Raw genomic sequence first — 19904 nt, 5'->3', positions numbered from 1 at the left:
GCAGACTGAGACTCGGTTTCCTCCTAGATGAGACAGGAACCTTTTCTTTTTTTTTTTTTGGTAAAGAATTTTTTAATGTTTATTTATTTATTTCGAAAGTGAGAAAGGGAGTGAGCAGGAGGGAGGGGCAGAGAGAGGGAGAAAGAGAATCCCAAGCAGGCTCTACGCTCTTAGCACAGAGCCCGACCTGGGGCTCAAACTCACGAAGTGTGAGATCTTGACCTGAGCCAAAATCACGAGTCGGACGCTTAACCACCTGGGCTGCCCAGGTGCCCCGCAACAGTAATCGTGATAGTACCTGACCTCACAAGTCACCGTGAGGTTTCAGTGAGATAATGTGTGGAATGCTCTCAGCACACAGTACCTAGATAAGCACTTGATGAATGTTATCCTGCATTTTGATCCCAGATTTCTGTCTGTAGACCTTTAAAAAAAAATTTTTTTTTAATGTTTATTTATTTTTGAGATAGAGAGAGACACAGCATGAGTGGGAGAGGGGCAGAGAGACAGGGAATCCGAAGCAGGCTCCAGGCTCTGAGCTGTCAGCACAGAGCCAGACGTGGGGCTTGAACTCATCAACCACGAGACCACTACCTGAGCCGAAGTTGCACGCTCAACTGACTGAGCCACCCAGGTGCCCCTGTCTGTGGACCTTTTATAAAAGAGATTTTATGTTTCCTCTGTTCCAGGCCATGAAGGCAAGTTTCCTGAGAGAAACGGCCATGGCAATGTCTTCTACCCCTTGTTGTAATGTGTGTCTCTTTGGAAGGCTTCCCTGTTAATTCTAATGCAAGCTTAATTTGTGTCTTTCAAGCCTAATGAGATAGTTAGCTTGATTTATCTTCTCGGCCAAGTTCCGCCTAATTCTTTATCTGCGTGTGGGTAGTCCGGGCATGCCATCTCGCTAACGGGAAAGCAGGCTGTGTCTGTGTTATAAATGAAGGACTGCAGAATGGGAAATATCACAGATTCACCCAGCATGAGCCGAGCAAAAGCGGGCTGGATCCCAGGAGGGATGCCGATTATCAAATAAACCAGCTAAAATATGCAGCCAAAAACAGAACTTGAATGCTAATGAGCCTCTGTTCTCCCCTGTGAGGTTCATACCAAGAATTCTAAATGATGAAAATTGGGGAGGGGGGGAATGGGAAGAAAAAAAGAAAAGTGGAAAAACAAAACCCCAAAACCCCATCCATTGTCTAAACACCAAAAAGGCCCAGGATGAACGAGGCTAGCCTGTACCAATCAGGTCTAGCACCAGTCAAGTGTCCAGCACCTGTCAGTAACGTGGACGAAAATTGGACCACGTATATTTTTTGTAACTTGGTAAAGTGTTCAGTATGCGTGGGTAATCTTGTTTACGTGAAGATCCCTTACAGAAGGGAGAAATCAGGACTGGAATCTTTGCTTAATAAGACATTACTAAGGAGTTCTCTGATGCATTTATGCTTTTTTTTTTTTTTTGAAAAGGTAACACTCAGGATTGTTTTGAACCATGCTTCGTGGGCAGTGTAAGGTTTGATCTCACCAAACAAAAACAAGTTACCAGAGTGCCCTTCTCTGTGGGCCTTGGTAAAGCAAGATAACTACCATGAGGCCACTCCAGGCATTCCTTGCGGGCAGAATGTTCTACCTTCCTCTGCCTCTCCAAAGCTCAAGAAGGAAAATGCAGATACACCCTAGTAAATGGAATGTAGGTTTTCCTTGGGAAAGGGGTTTTAATAAAGAAAGGAAATCTCAAACACTCCCATACACTGTTGGTGAAAGAGGAAGTTGGTTCAACTTTTGGGAGAGGTTCACAGTATCTACTCAAAATAAAAATGTTATAACTTGTGATCCAGCAGTTCTATTTCTACGAATTTATCTCATAGATTTATCTGCACAGACAGACAAAGATATACATACAAGGGTATATTCTGGATATTAGATATTGGATAATGTCTGGATATCAGAGCCTTTAAGCCAAATCTGGCCTAATACCTGTTTTTGTAAATAAAATTTTTATTTATTTTTTTGAGAGAGCGAGCATGTGCCAGTGCATGCAAGCAGGGGAGGGGCAGAGGGAGAGAGAGAATCTTAGGCAGGCTCCACACCCTGCAAGGAACCCGATGCAGGGCTTGATCTCATGACTGTGAGATCCTGACCTGCATGAAATCAAGAGTCAGACACTAAACCGACTGAGTCAGCAGGTGCCCCTGTAAATAAAGTTTTATCGGAACCCAGTCAAATCCATTTGTTTACATAATGTCTGTGGCTGCCATTACACTACAGTAGCAGAGCTGAGGACCTGCAAAAAAGATTGTGTGGCCCAGAAAGCTGAAAGTAGTTTGTCTCATGCCCTTTCTGGAAAAGTTTGCTGACTCTTGCTCTAGAGCATTGTAAGAATGGAAAATGGAGGGGCATCTGGGTGGCTCAGTCGGTTGAGCATCAGACTCTCGATTTCGGCCCAGGTTGGGATCCTAGGGTCGTGGGATCACGCCCCATGTTGGGCTCTGTGCTGAGCATGGAGCCTGCTTGGAATTCATTCATTCATTCATTCACTCATTCATTCATTCTCTCTCCCTCCCACCCCCCATCCCCTGCTCCCGCACTCTCTCTAAAATAAAATAAATAAATACATTTTAAAAAGAATGAAAAATGCAAATAATCAAAATGTCCATGAAGAAACGTAGCTGAGGCTGTGGTCCTCTGTCCACCCCCTCGGCCCACCCTAGAGGCCACCCAAAGCCTCTGTGGGTCGTGTCCTACCTCAAGCACCCAGAGCCCTCTGCCTGGGCCATGCCAGTCTGTGCTAACTATGATTTCTGGTGGAATGCTTGAGCCACTCAACAGCAGGGGCTGGAGACTAGGGTCAGCCAGCCACTGGGATGTCTATGTGACTGATCCCCTAATCAGTATCCCAGACATCAAGGCTTGAGTGAAATTCTCTGGTTGACAACCCTCCAAGTGTGTTTCCACTTAACTGGGACAATTAAGTGCTGTCCTTACAACTCCACTGGGAGAGGGCGACTGGAAACTCTGGTCTGGTCTCTCCTGCACTCTGCCCTGTGTGCCTCTTTCCTTTGCTGACTTGAGTCTGTTTCCTTTTTCTGTAATAAACCATAACCGTGAGTATAATAGCTTTTCTAGGGCCACCTCAGTGGCTCAGTAGTCCAAGCATCCGACTTCGGCTCAGGTCATGATCTCATGAGTTCGAGCCCCACATCGGGCTCACTGCTGCCAGCACAGCCTGCTTCAGATCTTCTGTTTCCCTCCCTCTCTGCCCCTTCCCCGCTCACACTCTTTCTCTCTCAAAAATAAATAAACATAAAAAAATAATGGTAATAGCTTTTCTAAGTTGGTGAATGCTTCCAGCCAATCACTTCATGGTCTTAGGGACCTTCCAGGCTGCAGTTATCCACTTACCAAATGTCCCGATTGGCGTGCCTCCCTTTTCTGCCTCACTTCCTCACTTTCCTGTCAATACTTCCTGGGATCACCTCCTTAGTAGTTTACCTGAACCCAAGTCATTGTCTTCCGATCAGCTTTGGGAGGCATCCAGAGTAGGATTGGAGGAGACTAATTAAATCATTCCTGATGTAATAATGCCATGGAAACCAATGTCACTGTTAAAAATGAGATAGACCTATATATATATGAGATGGAAAAATCTCCAAGGCATATTGCTAGGAGACAAAAGAAGATGCAAAATAGTATACATAAACACACTCTCTTTTTTTGTTAAAAAAGTGTTAATATATAGAATAGAAAACAATCTGGAGGAATTTCACCAAACTGTTGAGAGTGGCTCTCTCTAGAGAGGGAAAACAGGGAACTTTTTGCCTTCTGTATTATATAAGTATGTACAGTTTGCACTTCTTCCAAGTACATATTGCTTTGGAAAGAAAACAAGAGAAAAACAAGTTGCCATTAGAGAATCCACATCTAAATCGCCAGAAGGGGAAGAAGACTAAAAGGAAGTCTAATATCCTACGCTCCTTATCCCACTTTGCAAAGTAACTTGGCTCCGTGAATCATTTGGCCCTCGAAAGGCAGGCGCTCCTCAGTGATTCAGCCTTTCTGACAGGGAAACAGTAGCTGCTGTGACCATCTGAGTTAACTGGCAGGCTTCAGCACTCGCACACCATTGGGTAAAGTTATGGCAATCTTAACAGTCTTTTAGAAATCGAACATTTAAAATGCAAATGACAGTAAGCCAGAGCGGAATAAAACTAATGACTTCGATTATAAAAAAGTGGCCTGGGAGAGTATCAAGATTTGCTACCACTGTAAATTCTAGGGAGCGTGTTGTTGGAGAAACGGGGACTTAAGACCAGATACACGTAGAATCCAGAAAGGGGCCCAGAGACAGTGGGCTGGATACCCCAACCCCTCCATTTTACAGATAAGGAAACCAAGTCACTGAGCTCGTTGTGACAAAACTTGAATATTTGCAGCAAATACCCCGTGAAGGAAGCCAGTTCTTCGTAACTAGATCCCTACTTTCTTCCTCTTTAGGAATAATCACAATTGGCAATGTTGTTGTAAGGCATCCCCAAATATTCCTACTGGTTGTTCTGGGGACTCATTCTACTACAGTCACTAGTATTAGTGGACGATGTACCCTAGTCATCTGAAAGCAACTTTCCAATGACCTGCACGGTGGTAGCACAAAGGCATCACAATAGTCAGAACAGATTCCAAGCCCGTGCGTCAAACCCATAGAGAGGGCTCCTCACATATTCTCTAAGAATCTACTTCCTCTTCGTGGATTTAGACATACTCCGAATAAGCTTGGTCATCTGATTTCCCGATGTGCAGTAATTTAAATTAATTTAGTGGATTGTGACTAGCAGACAGATACAAGAACTTTAAAAAGTACAGCAGAGGGGCACCTGGGTGGCTCAGTCAGTTAAGCGACCGCCCCTAGACACGGCCTCAGGTTGTGGTCTCGCAGTCGTGAGACTGAGCCCGGCATTGGGCTCTGCACTGAGCGTGGAACTTGCTTGGGATTCTCTCTCTGTGCTCTCTGCCCCTCCCCCACTCGCTCACACACACTCTGTCCCAAAATAAACAAATAAACATTTAAAAAAAAAAGTACAGGAGGGGCACCTGGGTGGCTCAGCCTTGGTTAAGAGCCTGGGCGGCTCTTGGTTTTGGATCAGGTCATGGTTTCGTGAGTTCGAGCTCTGCGCTGGGCTCTGCTTGGGATTCTTTTTCTCTCTCTCTCTGCCCCTTCCCCATTCACACTGTGTTTCTCAAATAAATACACAAACTTAAAAAAAAAGTTATAAAAAAAAAAAGGTACAGGAGAAGGGGGCCACTTGGTAAAGGGGCAAACAACCCTGTACGCCTTCATCCAGCCAAGGGATATTCACTTTGTAACCATTTATTTTTACAGCTATGACTCCGAATCAGTCAGAAAGTTCAGTTTTCCAGTTAGCGGGTCAAAGAAACTATGAAAAGTTTTCTATTAAGCACAGTTAAAATTTTAAAGCCTTTTTTAAAGTCAAAGGGGAGAGGGTCCAGTCAGTGGAAGATTTACTCACACAAAACCCCTTTAGTGCCCTTTTCCCCCATGGTTATAGAGTAGAGCCACCACCTTGCCCAGCAACATGCTGCCACCTGTCAGTCACACTGTGTTCTCTCCCTAGCCTTGACAAATCTCAAGCACCCTGATGCTTCTGTCTCTGGGGACGGTCCTCTGTGCAGACAGATGAGCCACCGAAGTCCAGTTCCATCCTCAGACAGGGCTTGGGTACACCTGGCACGTTCCACATCCTAGAATTTTAGGCTCAACTTATCTCTAAAGAATTGTCAACAAATCTGTCTGCCTCTGTGGCACCACTCACCATGGCAATTCAGGCGAGGGAAAGAACTCTGGCAAAGCCAAAGCATGATGAGAGGCACCCACTGGGCTCAAGGACCAGGCTTCAAAGGAGCATGGAGAGTAACGCCCCTTTATTAAGCACCTACCATATGCATGGTCCAGGGCTAAGCACATCATGTGGATTAACTTGTGAAATCTCCTATCACCCCTCTAGAGTGAGGCTTCTCACCCTTACCACTAGTGACATTTGGGACCAGATCTTTCTGTCTTGTGGGGCTGTTCTGAGCATTGCGGGATGCTCAGAAGCACCTCTGAGCACTGGATGCCATTAGCAAGCAGTCCCCTCCCCAGTTGTGACAACCCAAAGTTATCTCCAGACACTGTCACACATCCCCCAGCAGCAGCATCCAACCCTTCTCCATTGAGAACCACGGCTCTGAGGCAGTTGCTATCACTGGCCCACTTTACAGCTGGGGAGACTGAGGTGCAGGGAGATCGCCCACCGCTCCAGTCAAAATCTGGGTGCCCTGAGTGAGTCAGGAGCAAGCTAAGGCTTTCACATGTTGATATTTGCTGTGAAAATGAAGCTGTTCTACCCCCCCAAGAGCTAAACTCTTTGGGTTGTTAACTGAGTTTGCCAAGGCAGCCGGTCTGGAAGGGAAGCTGGATGACTTAGCGTGTGGGTGTCATAAACACTGCAAACTAAAAGGAAAAAAAAAAAAATCTCAATAGCTCCCCATTTTGCATGTATGGTTCCCAAGGTGATACCCCATGTGCAGCCTCAAGGCTGACAGCACAGTGCAGGGGTGCTCTCAGGTCACGGTCAGAGCCCCACCTCGTCACAGACCCTGTAGTCCACCTGTTGGGTGCTGAGTTGAGCTGTTCCCCCACTTCTGAAAAAAAAAAAAAATGCGTGAAGCCAGCAAAACCCATTCTGGGCTGTCTTCCAGTCCTCCCTAATTCCTCAGCACGGAGGGATCCCCAGACTTTATCTAGATGTTCAAGAGTTACCTCAACCCTCAGAGAAGCCCCAAAGCAGTCACCCTGGCCCTGTTTCCTCCTGTCTCTCCTCCCCACTGGCCAGCTCTGACGCACCCCAACAAAGATGGTGCCCATTCTCTTGTCAACCTTTGCAAAACTTCCTCAAACTATAGCTCTCCCTTTTGTTTCTTTTTCTCTCTGAATGTATCAGATGTTTCTTCAAAACTAGGTAAATCATATCCCTTCCCTGGGCCTCAGTTTTCCCATTTTTACAACGGGTATGTCTATTAAGGTTTTAAGACCCTTTTCAACTGTAACATTCCTTTGGTTCTAAGAAGTTTCATCCATGACTTAAGGGTGAGGTTTCATTTTGTGATTCATAGCAGCTATTCAAACAGCACGTTCTTCTCCATGTTTTTCCTTCCGACAGTCACAAGGACAATTTAGATAACAATGTTATTGTAATTAAAAATCAGCAATACCAAATCCTGAGTCCTGTAGCTAGGCACTGAGAAAAGTAGTTTATATACATTTTTTGACTCAATCCCCACCACAATCCTATCAGAGAAGGTACTGTTTATATCCCCATTTTGCAGACAGAGAATTAGAGGCTCAGAGGGGTTAGGAGGTTGAGCGCCCAAGGTCACAGAGCCTGCCTGTGGCAAAAAGGACGGACATTCAGAGCTCAGCATCACTTCTTCTCTTAGAAGGAAAAGTCTCACCCATTCCCCCTTCCACGGACCCTGATATAGGACAACAAGATTGGGAGTAGAAATATTTTGCATGTGAATGTGTTTGTAGGGGAGTTAGGCCCTCCAGCTGGTGTGTGAGGCGCCATGTTGGAGACCTTCCCATCATCTCTCTGGGCTTCAGCAGGTCTGCCTCCAGCATCTGAATGGCTACTTCTTTAGGGAGGCAGCAGACAAGGAAGTTGTCTTATGTCTACTGACTATCGATTCGAAAAACAGTGCATATGGTGTGTCAGCCCCCGTTCTATGGATTCGTGATGACACTAAATGATTTCATCCCCGCAACTCTATTTACAAGGTGAGTACTATTATTGTCTCCTCGGGCCCACACACTACCGTCATGGCCTGCTTTCCTGAGGATGCGCTAGAGAGAGCCCTGAGCGTGCGGTGGGCATGTTACCTTGACTCCTTGGACTTGCCTTCAGACCTCTCACCCCACTGAAAGCGCGAGGCCCAGGGGCACCTGGGTGGCTCAGTCGGTTGAGCATCCGACTTCGGCTCCCGAGTCTTGCAGTTCGTGAGTTTGAGCCCCGTGTCGGGCTCTGTGCTGACAGCTTAGAGCCTGGAGCTGGCTTTGGATTCTGTGTCTCCCCCCACTTTCTCTGCCCCTCCCCCACTCATGCTCTGTTTTTCTCTCTCTCAAAAAGAAATAAACATTAAAAAAAATAAAAAAAAAAGCACAAGGCCCAGGGTGGAAGTCCCTTTTGGCCAGGTCTACAGGATATATACAAGCTTAACGAGTTGTTCAATTCCTTTCATGCAGTGGTTCTCAGCTGGGCCTGTTCTGTTGCCCAAATTTGGCAAAGTTAGGAGACATCTGGACTGTCACAACCAGAGGGGGAATACAGCTCAACACCCTACTGTACTCAGGACAGCCTCACAACAAAGGATCATCTGGCCCCAAACGCCCGCAAGCACTGAGAATGAGCAACCCTGCCTTAAGGGAAAAGCATGTGGCCTGGGGTTTCCCTTCATTAATCCGCAAACCTGGGAGTGGAGGAAGAGGCTCTGAGAACTGTCACTGTGGCCTTGGAATTAGGTCTCTTCCACCTTCCTCAAGACATAGGACTCAAGACTGAAATCCCCTTTGAAATTCCTTTGGACCACGGCTGGTCCACTTTTTCACTCCTCTGTGCGGAAACTGAGCCATGTGGAGCCTGCGTTTATAAAGATGGCATATGGGTGGAAGAATCACTTTCAGTTCTGCGTGTGAATCACACCGTCTAGGAGGAAGCATTTAAAGGTGTGACTATAATATAATGTGCTTGTTTTTTACACGAACAACCACAATGTATGTATCTGAAAGAGGATCATCTTTGTACACTTGTTTCTGAGCTGCTGGCATCCCTCTGGGGGAAATGTTCGCTACAAACTGGCTTCAGAGCTCTTTGCAAAATACCTGCTGAACCTCCAAGGGGGTAATTAATCGAATCTTCCCCTCCCAGTCTTCAGAAATAATTGAGAAACAATTGAGAAAATAAAGAATATCGCAGACATGTGAGTCAGTTGGAAGGCTCTGAAAAAGCCTAGTGCCCAGAAACTCAGTCCAAGAGATTCTGTTGATTGGTTTGGGGTCAGGGGCTAGATTCCAGGGTTTTTCAAATGCTCCCCTGGCGATTCTCATGGGGCCGGGTTAGATACACTGTGTTAGATGCAGAACAAAACAGTGGTTGGATTGGTAGTTCAGCTGGACCGTGGGAGGAGGCCTGGCCCTATTAGTTGTTCTGGAATTAAACTTCTCTGACCAAAACCAGTGGAGGCCTTGGCCCTGCAGGGCCAAGCCTGAACAGCAGGTGCCCTGAAGGAGCTACAGAGAATCCCACCCCTCCCCGCCCATTGTAGGCAGGTAGGTCCCAGCGAGAGGAGGGCTGGGACCCACCTTAATCCCATCCAGCAGAAGGCTGTGGACCTCCAGAGGAAAACTGTTCCCAGTCAGGTAAGTCAACTCTTCCCTGGGAGGAGTGGATACAAAATAACAGAGAATAAATCAAATAATAAGATGAATGAAAGAGAGCCCAGAGGTGTTACATCAGGGGAAGGGTAGGCAGACTTTTTCCATAAAGAGCCAGACAGTAAATATTTTAGGCTTCAAGGGCCAACTGTAGTCTCTGTTGCAACTACCCCACCATTGCAGCAGAAAGCAGCCACAGGGGCACCTGGGTGGCTCAGCTGGTTACGTGTCCAACTCTTGACTTTGGCTCAGGTCACGGTCTCACAGTTCATGAGATCGAGCCCCACGCTGGACCCTGGGCTGCCAGCACAGAGCCTGCTTAGGATTCTCTCTCTTCCTCTCTCTGCCCCTCCCCTACTCTCTCTCTCTCTCTCTGTAAACAAACATTAAAAGAAAGGAGTCACAGACAATATGTAAATGAATGCACACGAAGTGACATAATAAAACATACATATTTGGTCTCTGCCGCCACTTCCTGACACAGAGCTCCTAAAACCCTTGTAATTTCCAAGTGAAACGGATGATAGGAGCATCTTTTATTATAATATCTGGTCTTAGTCCCTGGTTCACGACACAAGACCTTCTAAGACCCATGGAATCTTCAACTGGTGAGTGTCTTCTTGTATACTAATGATATGGCTGAGGTCTCCAGATGGTTTCAGGATGGGATCTAGCTGCCAGAAAGCCCAAGGCATGATTAGAAGGTTGGACCTTTCAGCCCATCACAAATGCCCAACCTCTGGAGACAGGAAAGGGGCAGGAGACTCACTTAATCACCAATGGCCAGTGATTTCTTCATAAGTCACGCCTGTGTAACGATTTTCTGTATGTCAAGCTTCAGCAAAAAGTCAACTTTAAACAACAAATGAATGGGAACTAAAGTTTGCCACTGGTCTCGAAAGGCATGGAAACAACATGAATTGAGAGATACACAGAGAGATGGTTAGACGTGTGACAAAGCAAACAGCAAAATAGTCATTGTAAAATCTAGGTGATGGGGATACAGGTGTTGACTGAATAATTCTTCCAATATTTTCTTAAAGGGTCTCAATAAAATGTTGAGACAGTAAAAGACAAACACACAAACTCAACCGTTTTACTTTCATAGCCGTTAACTTGCTTCTTTCTGCCCCAGAAATCTGTTTCCGGGTCTGTGCGGCTACTCCGTTCACAGGCTGGTCACAGGAGGGAAAAAGGCCACAGTCCCCGGAGAGAGGCCGAGGAGCTCCCGGTGGGTCCCGCCAGGTTATCCCAGTGACCATAACAACCAGACCACACATGGCCAGAAACATAATCCTGGGCCTGAACAGAAGGGTCCAGCACCCTGATGTGCTGTCTAATCACAACAGCAAATGAAAGATTCAAGTCTACTTTTGACCCATGAGCACGCTGGATCCTGTTCAAGGCGCATCCCTGCCTTAAATGCCTTTCCCCTTCCACAGGAAAAGCTCATGACAGATGTTCCATGCCACGAGATTCCCAAGAAATGCAAATTAAAATCACGTCCACATATTTTATTTAAAAAAAACAAAACAAAACACTGGGGCGCCTGGGTGGCTCAGTCGGTTAAGCGGCCGACTTCAGCTCAGGTCATGATCTCTTGGTCTGTGAGTTCGAGCCCCACGTTGGGCTCTGTGCTGACAGCTCAGAGCCTGGAGCCTGCTTCAGATTCTGTGTCTTCCTCTCTCTCTGACCCTCCCCTGTTCATGCTCTGTCTCTCCCTGTCTCAAAAATAAATAAAACGTTAAAAAAAGAAAAATTAAAAAAAAAAAAAAAACAAAACACTTATGGGACTCCTGGGTGGCTCAGTCAGTTAAGCGTCCGACTCTTAGTTTCAGCTCAGGTCACGATCTCCCGGTTCATGAGTTTGAGTCCCATGTCTGGCTCTGCACTGACAGTAGACAGCCTGCTTGGGATTGTCTCTCTCTCCCTCTCTCTCTGCCCCTCCCTCGATTGTGCTCTCTCTCTCTCTCAAAACAAATAAACTTAAAAAATAAAGAAGTCACTAAAACTAAAAAAATAAATAAGATAAAATTAAAAATTAAAAAAAAATTCTCTTCGGTTTTATTTACTAAAGTATTATTTTCACAGAATAAAATCCATCCATTTTAAGAACACAATTGGATGTATACTGATTATTGTATACGAACACGTAACTACCACTATAATCAAGATACATAGTTCTCTCTCTCCAACAAAGTTCCTTCTTTTCCCTTTCCCTTCCATCCTTTTCCCTGACCCAAGTGGGCTAAGTTTTGCTTACGCCAGAATTTCATAAAAATGGAATCACACAGTATATAGTCATTTGCATTATACCATAATGTTTTTGGGATTCATCCATGTGTATGTGTATTAGTATCTTTTTCTTTTTTATTGCTGGGTAGTAGTCTAATGTATGATGTATCATAATTGGTTTATCCATCCACAAGTTGATGGACATTTGGGTTGTTTCCAGGTTTTTGGCTGTTAACAAATAATGCCATTAGGAACATCTGTGTGCATGACTTTTTGTGGACGTATGTTTTCGTTTCTCTTCCACTCCTAGTGGAATGCTGGTCTGTATGGTAAATGTGTATTTAACTTCAGAAGGCCATGCATACTGTTTTCCAAAGTGGTTACAGCGTCTTGCATTCCCACCGGAAATGCAGGAAAGTTCTAGTTGCCCCACATCCTCGCCAACCCTTGGTATTTTCAGCCCTTATTTTTAAATTAAAAAAAAAAAATTATTTATTTTTGGGACAGTGTAAGTGGGGGAGGGAAAGAGAGGAGGACAGAGGATCCAAAGCAGGCTCTGTGCTGACAGGCTGACAGCAGTGAGCCCGACGTGGGGCTCAAACCCACGAACTGCGAGATCATGACCTGAGCAGAAGACAGAGGGACACTCAACCAACTGAGCCACCCAGGCGCCCCAGTATTTTCGGCATTAGCTGTGCTAGTGGATGTGCAGTGGATCTTACGGTGGTTTTACTTTGCATTTCTGATGACTAAGGAGGTAGAGCATCTTTTCTGGTGCTGCTTTCCCGTTCCTGTGTCTTCTTGCGAAGGGCGTCTGTTCAAACCTTGGCCCGCTTTTTACTGAATTGTGGACTGTTGTCTTGTTACTGAGCTACTAGAATTCTTTATGTATTCTGGATACAGGTTCTTTATTGGTTATGTTTTGCAAAAAATTCCTCTTTTTTTAAATTTATTTTTGAGAGAGAGAGGAGACAAAGCGAGTGGGGAAGGGGCAGAGAGAGAGGCAGACACAGAATCCGAAGCAGGCTCCAGGCTCAGAACTGTCAGCACAGAGCCCGACGCGGGGCTCGAACCCACAAACCGCGAGATCATGACCTGAGCTGAAGCCAGATGCTGTACGGACTGAGCCACCCAGGCGCCCCCAAAAAATTCCTCGAGGTGTGCCTTGCTCTTTTGTTTTCTTAACTCTTTCAAAGAGCAAAAGTTTTAAACCTTGATTAAGTCCATGTATCCCTTTTTCACACAGTTCACTTCAAAATAAAATAATTGCACACCCTGGGTTCTGGAAGCCAGCAACCAGTGTGGAATTGCTTTGCCGAGGGCAACTAAGAAATGAAAAATTAATCTGAGGCAGATCGGGGTGGGGGGGGGGGCGGGGAGGGTGGTGCTGATTGCCTGTGATTATTTTTCTGTACTTTTCCATATATTTGAATTATTATATAATATATATTAAAAATCAAAATGCTTTTTAAAGGTAAAAAAAAAAAAATCACCTCGTAGCTGTTCAGCACTTCAGAATCTTCAAAACTTGTTTATTTCAGCCTTACAAGAATCCTTTTTTGGGCGGCCAGGAGTTGGGGCCTCCCTGGGCCACAAAGGTGCAAAAATATTTGCCAAAACCATCTGTTTCGTTTGCAAGGAGACAGAAAAGAATAAAACTGTGCCACTTTTTTTTTGGGGGGGGGGGGTTGCAGATTTTGACACTAGCTATCAAAACAGACAAATATCTATGCTTCGACCAAGCAATCCCATGGCTGGGTTTTAGTTCATGGTATATTTGGACACATCAGCAGAGACGCGTTGAGGATGCCAACCCCAATGATTCTTCTAACTGCAAAAAAAAACCTGGCATTAGTCCCAATGGTACCAACAGGGGACTAATTAAATAACTTCTCCAACTCCTGGACTTAATGAAATATCACGTGGTTGGTACAAATAATTAGGGGAATCTGTGTTCCGTGTCAGCCATGCTGGTCTGCCTGCTATCTCTCCCATGTAAAGGCTTCTATCCTTTTTGGCTGCAATGCTCTTCCCACACTCACTCACATCCACGTGGCACATCTCCGATCTCCTCTCTGATTGCCTTCACATCCTGGCTCAAATGTCCCCTTCTCCATGAGGCCTTCCCCGGCTACCTTGGAAAAACTTGCAATCCTCACTCCAAAACTCACTATTCTCTTTCCTTCCTTCTGTTCCTCCTTAGCACCGAACATCATCTCTACATGGCATCATATGGATTTGTTTTGTTTGCTACTTGTCTTCCCATGTCCAAGTAGCCATCTAATGAAACTGGGACTTTTTTTTAACATATATTTATTTATTTTGAGAGAGAGAGAGAGAGAGAGAGAGAGAATCACAAGCAGGCTTGGAATTGTCAGCATGGAGCCTGATCCGGGGCTCGAACTCACAAACTGTGAGATCATGACCTGAGCTGAAATCAAGAGTCAGACGCTTAACCGACTGAGCATCCCCCAGGTGCCCCAAAACCAGGATTTTTGTCTAATTTGTTCACTAATGTATCCACGGCGCCTGGCTCTCCTATATATAAGTACGCTAATATGAAAAAATGCCCAAGAACCATTATGTGAAAAGAGCAAGTTGCAGAAAAGCATATATATTTTGGATACTCACAATAGCAGGTGGAGATACACACACACACACACACACACACACACACACACACTCATGTACATCTGCCAGATGTATAGGCACATACATGTGCACATACACATAAATGCATATATTCCTAGAAAGAAGACTTGTTAGGAGTAACCACCTTTAAGCAGGGAGAATTTTTACTTTTTATTCTACTCTCTCCTAATGGTTGTATTATATACACATACATGTCTCTATAAATATATTTCCTTTATAATTACAATACTGAAAAGCCATCAGAACTCCTCTTCCCTTGTGAACCCTGCACATCACCACATGCAAGTGACACGTACCCATAAACCACAAGGTGGGGAGGAGCAGAGACCGGACTTAAAAATACCCTGCTCCTCTTCCTGAGAGGGCCCCCCACCCCCTCGCCCGCAGAGCCAGGCTGCACTCCATCTGTCCAGGTCATACCACCTGGGAAGGCGGCTTGTTTGCAGAGCATGCTTCTGTCTGCCCACATTTTTATGGGTGGAAGCAAGGAAGCCATTTGAAAAATCTGCACAGATGAGCACACATTCACCCAAGAGTTTCTACCCCTGAATTCTTCACACTCAGGCAGCCAAAGAAAAACCACTAAGAATGAAGAGAGCTTAAAATGCCATAAGGAGAAGAAACATGCCTCTAACAGGCACCTAACTGGAACAGACTGGCTCTGAGCCGGCACCCGCCTGCCCTTCACAGAGTCACCACCTCACCCCGCAAACTCCAAGACCAGCAGATCCACCGCTCTGGTTCGGGGGTGTCTCCACCTCAGCACTATCGTGGGGGGCTGTCAGTGTATTGTGGGATGCCAGCAGCATCCCCGAGCCCTACCCACCAGATGCCAGTGGCACCCCTGGAGTTGCGACAACCAGAAACACCTCCAGACCCTGCCAAATGTCCGCTGGGAGACAACATCAGCCCAGCTGAGAACCAGTGGTCAACTCCTTTCGTACGTCAGCAGGTGTCCAGGGCTTGCCAGCCAAAAGGTATCTGGCGAATTCACTACAGTAACTGCTCTCGTTGGGCTGAATTCCCTGAGCCTGGGGTTCGGTGAGGTGGGATCCCCCCAACACTGACACTTATGGGGAGCTCAGAGGCAGCAGGTGCTCGGGGAGGCAGGGGAGCAAGCTTGTTCAGGGCCCAGGTTGGCTTTTATTTGCCCACTTGGGCCCTTTTGGCAGAGATGGCCGTGAGGTCACCAAAGCCTTTTCTTCCTGGACGAGCAGCAGGACTGTTATCTCAGCCTCCCCCTCGCGGGGAGCTGGAGCCAACGGAGTCTGAATGGAAGTGAAAGTGATATTCGTAACTTCCAGGCTTGGCCTATTAAAACTTCCCACACAATCCTCAACACTTTCTCTTTCCCAACCACCAGCTAGAGGTGAAACCCTCCACGGCCTGAGGAGACGGCAGAGCCACAAAACGGAAGGGGCCTGGGTCGCTGAATCCTTGCACAGAAGGCTACTCATGAAAGAGCCCACAAACACCAGTGTGCAAGCAAGAAAGAAGCTTCTACCGTGCTAAGCCCCACACAGCGTGGCTGGTCTACTACAGCAGCCTTCCCCTCCCTTAGTTCATACAGTGACTTTAAGCAAATCATCCGAGCTCTTCCTCCTCTATAAAATGGGGATAACAGTAGTACCTCCCTCGTCTGGTTGTTGTGAGGGCCAACTCAGTCCTTGGGGCGGTGCCTGGAATCCACTAAGCCTTAATGAAGGTTGCCTCTTATTAAGAGTGGGAAGAGGGGCGCCTGGGTGGCTCAGTCGGTTAAGCGGTCAACTTCGGCTCAGGTCATGACCTCGCGGTCCGTGAGTTCAAGCCCCGCGTCGGGCTCTGTGCTGACAGCTCAGAGCCTGGAGCCTGTTTCAGATTCTGTGTCTCCCTCTCTCTCTGCCCCTCCCCCGTTCATGCTCTGTCTCTCTCTGTCTCAAAAACAAATAAACGTTAAAAAAAATTAAAAAAAAAAAAAAGAGTGGGAAGAGAGCTACCACTGAGTTCCTGCCCTTCCCATTATCCCCTCTGTGACTTCTCTTGTGAGGCACCCTCAATAACCTGGGAAAGAATGATTTGCCCCAGTCCTCAAATGCCTCAGGAACACCCTGGGCTTTACAGAAGCTTCTTGTAGTAAGGCTGGGGACCCTCATTCGATCACAGAGTTGTCCATGCCCCCCTGAAGTGTCCTGACCCCTCCTGACCCAAGACACCACTGAGAGGGCCAAGATGACCCTGAACCAGGATGAAGAGGATCCCAGCCACGAATCATCCATAGGCTGCCTCTCTTCTGCTTCTCCAGCCCTGATAAAATTAGGCAGAATAGAATCTAAAAGCAGACACGTAATGAGAAGTTTGGTGCCCAGCCAGCAGACACCTTCCTGGGCCTGGGTAACTCAGGATCACAAAGAAAGCAGCCGTGAGGTAAGCCGCAAAGACCCTCCCTCCCCCAGCCGGAGTGGGGCACCAGCGCCTAAAGACAGAGGGAAGGCCTACCCCTTGTGCCCGCTCTGCTCATTCTTCACCCACCTGTTGGTGGGTGAAGAATGCCCTTGCCTAAGGCTGTCTCCAGAAACGATTGCCATTATAAGCCAACTACATCCTGCTTTCCTGTGGGGGCTGGGGGTTAGGCAGAAACCTAGGGGAGCAGCTTTCATGTCAGCTTACACACATGGAAAGAGAAAATTACACCCACTGAGCATCTGTTATGTGCTAAGTATCCCTACACGCACATCATCTCACTCCTTCGGGAAGGCAGAAGCCACATCTGTCACATTCGCCAGTTTTCTCAGTGCCTAACAGTCTCAGGGGGGCGGTTTGTGAGATCAGGCCCCGCACTGGGCTCTGCACTGGCGGCACAAAGCCTCGTTGGGATTCTCTCTCTCCTTCTCTCTCTGCCCTTCCCCTGTTCTCGCTCTCTCAAAATAAATAAACTTAAATAAAAGAGAAAGAAATACTTGTCATCTAAGCTTAACAAGTAAGCTTAAGCTACTTTTGCTCTGACCTCTCGTGTAACTCACTCCCCTCATTAACTATGCTCTGGCCACTTTCACCTTCTTGCTCATTCTTGCCTCAGGGCCTTTGCACTTGCCATTTCTTCTGCCTAGACTGTTCTCCCTGATCTTTGCATAGCCAGCCCTTTCTAAGCTTATATTACCCAGTTTAAAGTGATGCTCCAGCCCCTGTCACCATACTCTGTAATTATTTAGGTGTTTCTTTGTCTCACTCCAGCTAGCATACCAGTCTCATGAAAGGATTAATTATTTCTGCCTCTCTGCTATTTCTCTGGCAACTAGCACAGCACCTCAATATAGTAGGGGCTTGATAAATATTTGAGGCTGTGTAACTCAGTGACCGAGAGTCCAGATTCTGGACCCAGAAGACCTTGTGCACAGTACTTCCCCAATCAGTGCCTCAGTTCCTCCTTCATAACATAATTGCAATTCCTATGTCACAGTGCCATGAAGATTAAATGAGTTAATTCACGTGAAGCACTCAGAGCAGTGCTGGGCACACAGGAAGTGCCATGAATGTGCTTGCTATCATTGCTAAAGACGGAATGAGCTACCTCGAGGTAGACCTATGTTTTTGTATTTTCATTTTATTTATTTTATTTTATTTTATTTTAGGCGCAAGCGAGCAAGGGGCAGAGAGAGGGGGAGAGAGAAGTGGGGCTCACCCAATGTGAGGCTCGAGCTCACCCAATGTGGGACTCAAACTCATGAACTGTGATATAGTGACCTGAGCTGAAGTCAGGCGCTTAACTGAGCCACCCAGATGCCCCCTCCAGGTAGATCTTATTTAAATCTGACAGGTGGAAAATGGACGTTCAACATGAAAAGGTCCTACTTGAGATGATTCAGTTACCACGCTCTTTGGATCTGGTTCTCTGACTTCTAAGCCAAAGCTTGATCCACAAGGTCTCCCCGAGATGCAGGCAGATAAGGGACACTCAGCCTGTGCCCCACAGTCCCTAGTGTTTTAAAGGTTAAGCCTTCTCCCGCACGAGCAGCTCTGGGTTGGTGCAGTCAAGACAAAGAATGGACAGAAGGACTCTCCGGAAAGGATATTCATGGTGTCTGGTTTATTCCACCAGCAAGCCTTCGTCTTACAGCCACCAGGTGCTGGCCTTGGCTGCTGAGCCCAGCGGCTTCTCGCCAGCACTGAAGCACAAGGCAAGGCTGAATCTGGCCTTCACTGGCTCTCCTTTCCCACTTCTTGCTGAGGCTCTGCAGGGACACGTGTGGTTGAATAAATCCCCAGCCCCCTGATGCTTTCCCCCATGGAGATTTGCCTGGAATGAGGTTCCCTCCAAAGGCACCAAACACATTAAACAACCATGCAAATGGAGTAAAAATCCCCAGGAGCCCTGGCAGCTGGCCTGGTCTTTAAAGGCTGCCACCAGAACCCAAAATGAATGTTTAAGATCCAGCCAAGTTTTACCACCTGGGTGGATGGACTCTGGCAGCCTCAAGGAGCTCTCCGGAGGAGAAGTGAGGTGGGAGTGCTCTGCCAGGAGAGCCAGGCGTCTGCTTCCATCTGCTGACTGCCTATGCTCACATCCAGGCTCAATGTCACATCCACCGAGCCCTCACTAAGGGCCAACTGCTGTGCTAATAACAGTACGTACATCATTTCCTTTTGTCCCCATGGCACTCTAAGAGTTGGGAGACTGAAATCTACAGACAAGGAAATGTTCATTCAGAGGAGTTAAGGAGCTTGCCAAGATAGAGGAGTGTCCTTTACATCTACACCATGAGCACTTTCTGTTGACTCTGCCTCCTACCTTAGATCTCACTGTTACTTTTTTGGACCCCCTTTTGCCACCTCCGTGGTCCAAGCCACCATCACCTGTCCCTTTGACCAGCACTGTAGCCTTCCAGAAGGTCTCTTGGCTCCCCCTCTTGCCTTCTGACAACACCATCCTCCATTCAACAGCTGGAGTGATAGTTTATTAATTCTTTTAAATGTTCATTTATTACTTAGAGAGAGAGAGAGAGAGAGCACACAAGGGAGGGGCAGAGAGAGAGGGAGACAGAATACCAACCAGGCTCTGCCATCAACACAGATGTGGGGCTTGAACCCACAAACCACTGTGATCATGACCTGAGCTGGACTCAAGAGTCGGACGCTTAAGTGACTGGGCCACCCAGGCGCCCCTGGACTGATACTTTAAAACATGATCATAGCACTTCCCTGGCCAAATACCCTCCAAGGGCTTCTCAAGGCACTTAGGAAAAAAAAGTGAGCTTCTCATCCTACAGCCTCTACTTGACCTGCCCTGTGGTACTTTTTCCAAACTCACACTGCCTTCTGTGCCCTGGACATAATGGGGTAAGCTGGGAGAACAGGTGAAGTGTCTTCCTACTATTCAAAGCGTGGTCTTCAGGCCAGCATCGGTGTTACGTGGAGCTTATTAGAAACACAGAGGCTCAGGTCTCTCTCAGACTTACTGACTCAGGATCTGCATTTTAACAAGATCGCCAGGAGATTCACACGGTCATCAAAGTGTACTTGGTTAAGAGTGAGGAAGACTTGGGAACCAAAC

At 46.8% G+C, this 19904-nt stretch overlaps 1 protein-coding gene across 3 annotated transcripts in view; it reads right to left on the bottom strand.

The window, feature by feature from the left end:
* SYT17 (synaptotagmin 17) overlaps window positions 1-19904 on the bottom strand; it is an 82883-nt gene that overhangs the window by 2270 nt on the left and 60709 nt on the right. The gene's annotated exons all lie outside the window — the stretch shown is intronic.

Source organism: Panthera tigris, chromosome E3 (genome assembly GCF_018350195.1).
Source record: "Panthera tigris isolate Pti1 chromosome E3, P.tigris_Pti1_mat1.1, whole genome shotgun sequence".
Classification (NCBI taxonomy): domain Eukaryota; kingdom Metazoa; phylum Chordata; class Mammalia; order Carnivora; family Felidae; genus Panthera; species Panthera tigris.
Note: the sequence above shows the minus strand (reverse complement) of the source record. Positions and strands in the feature narration are given on the sequence as shown.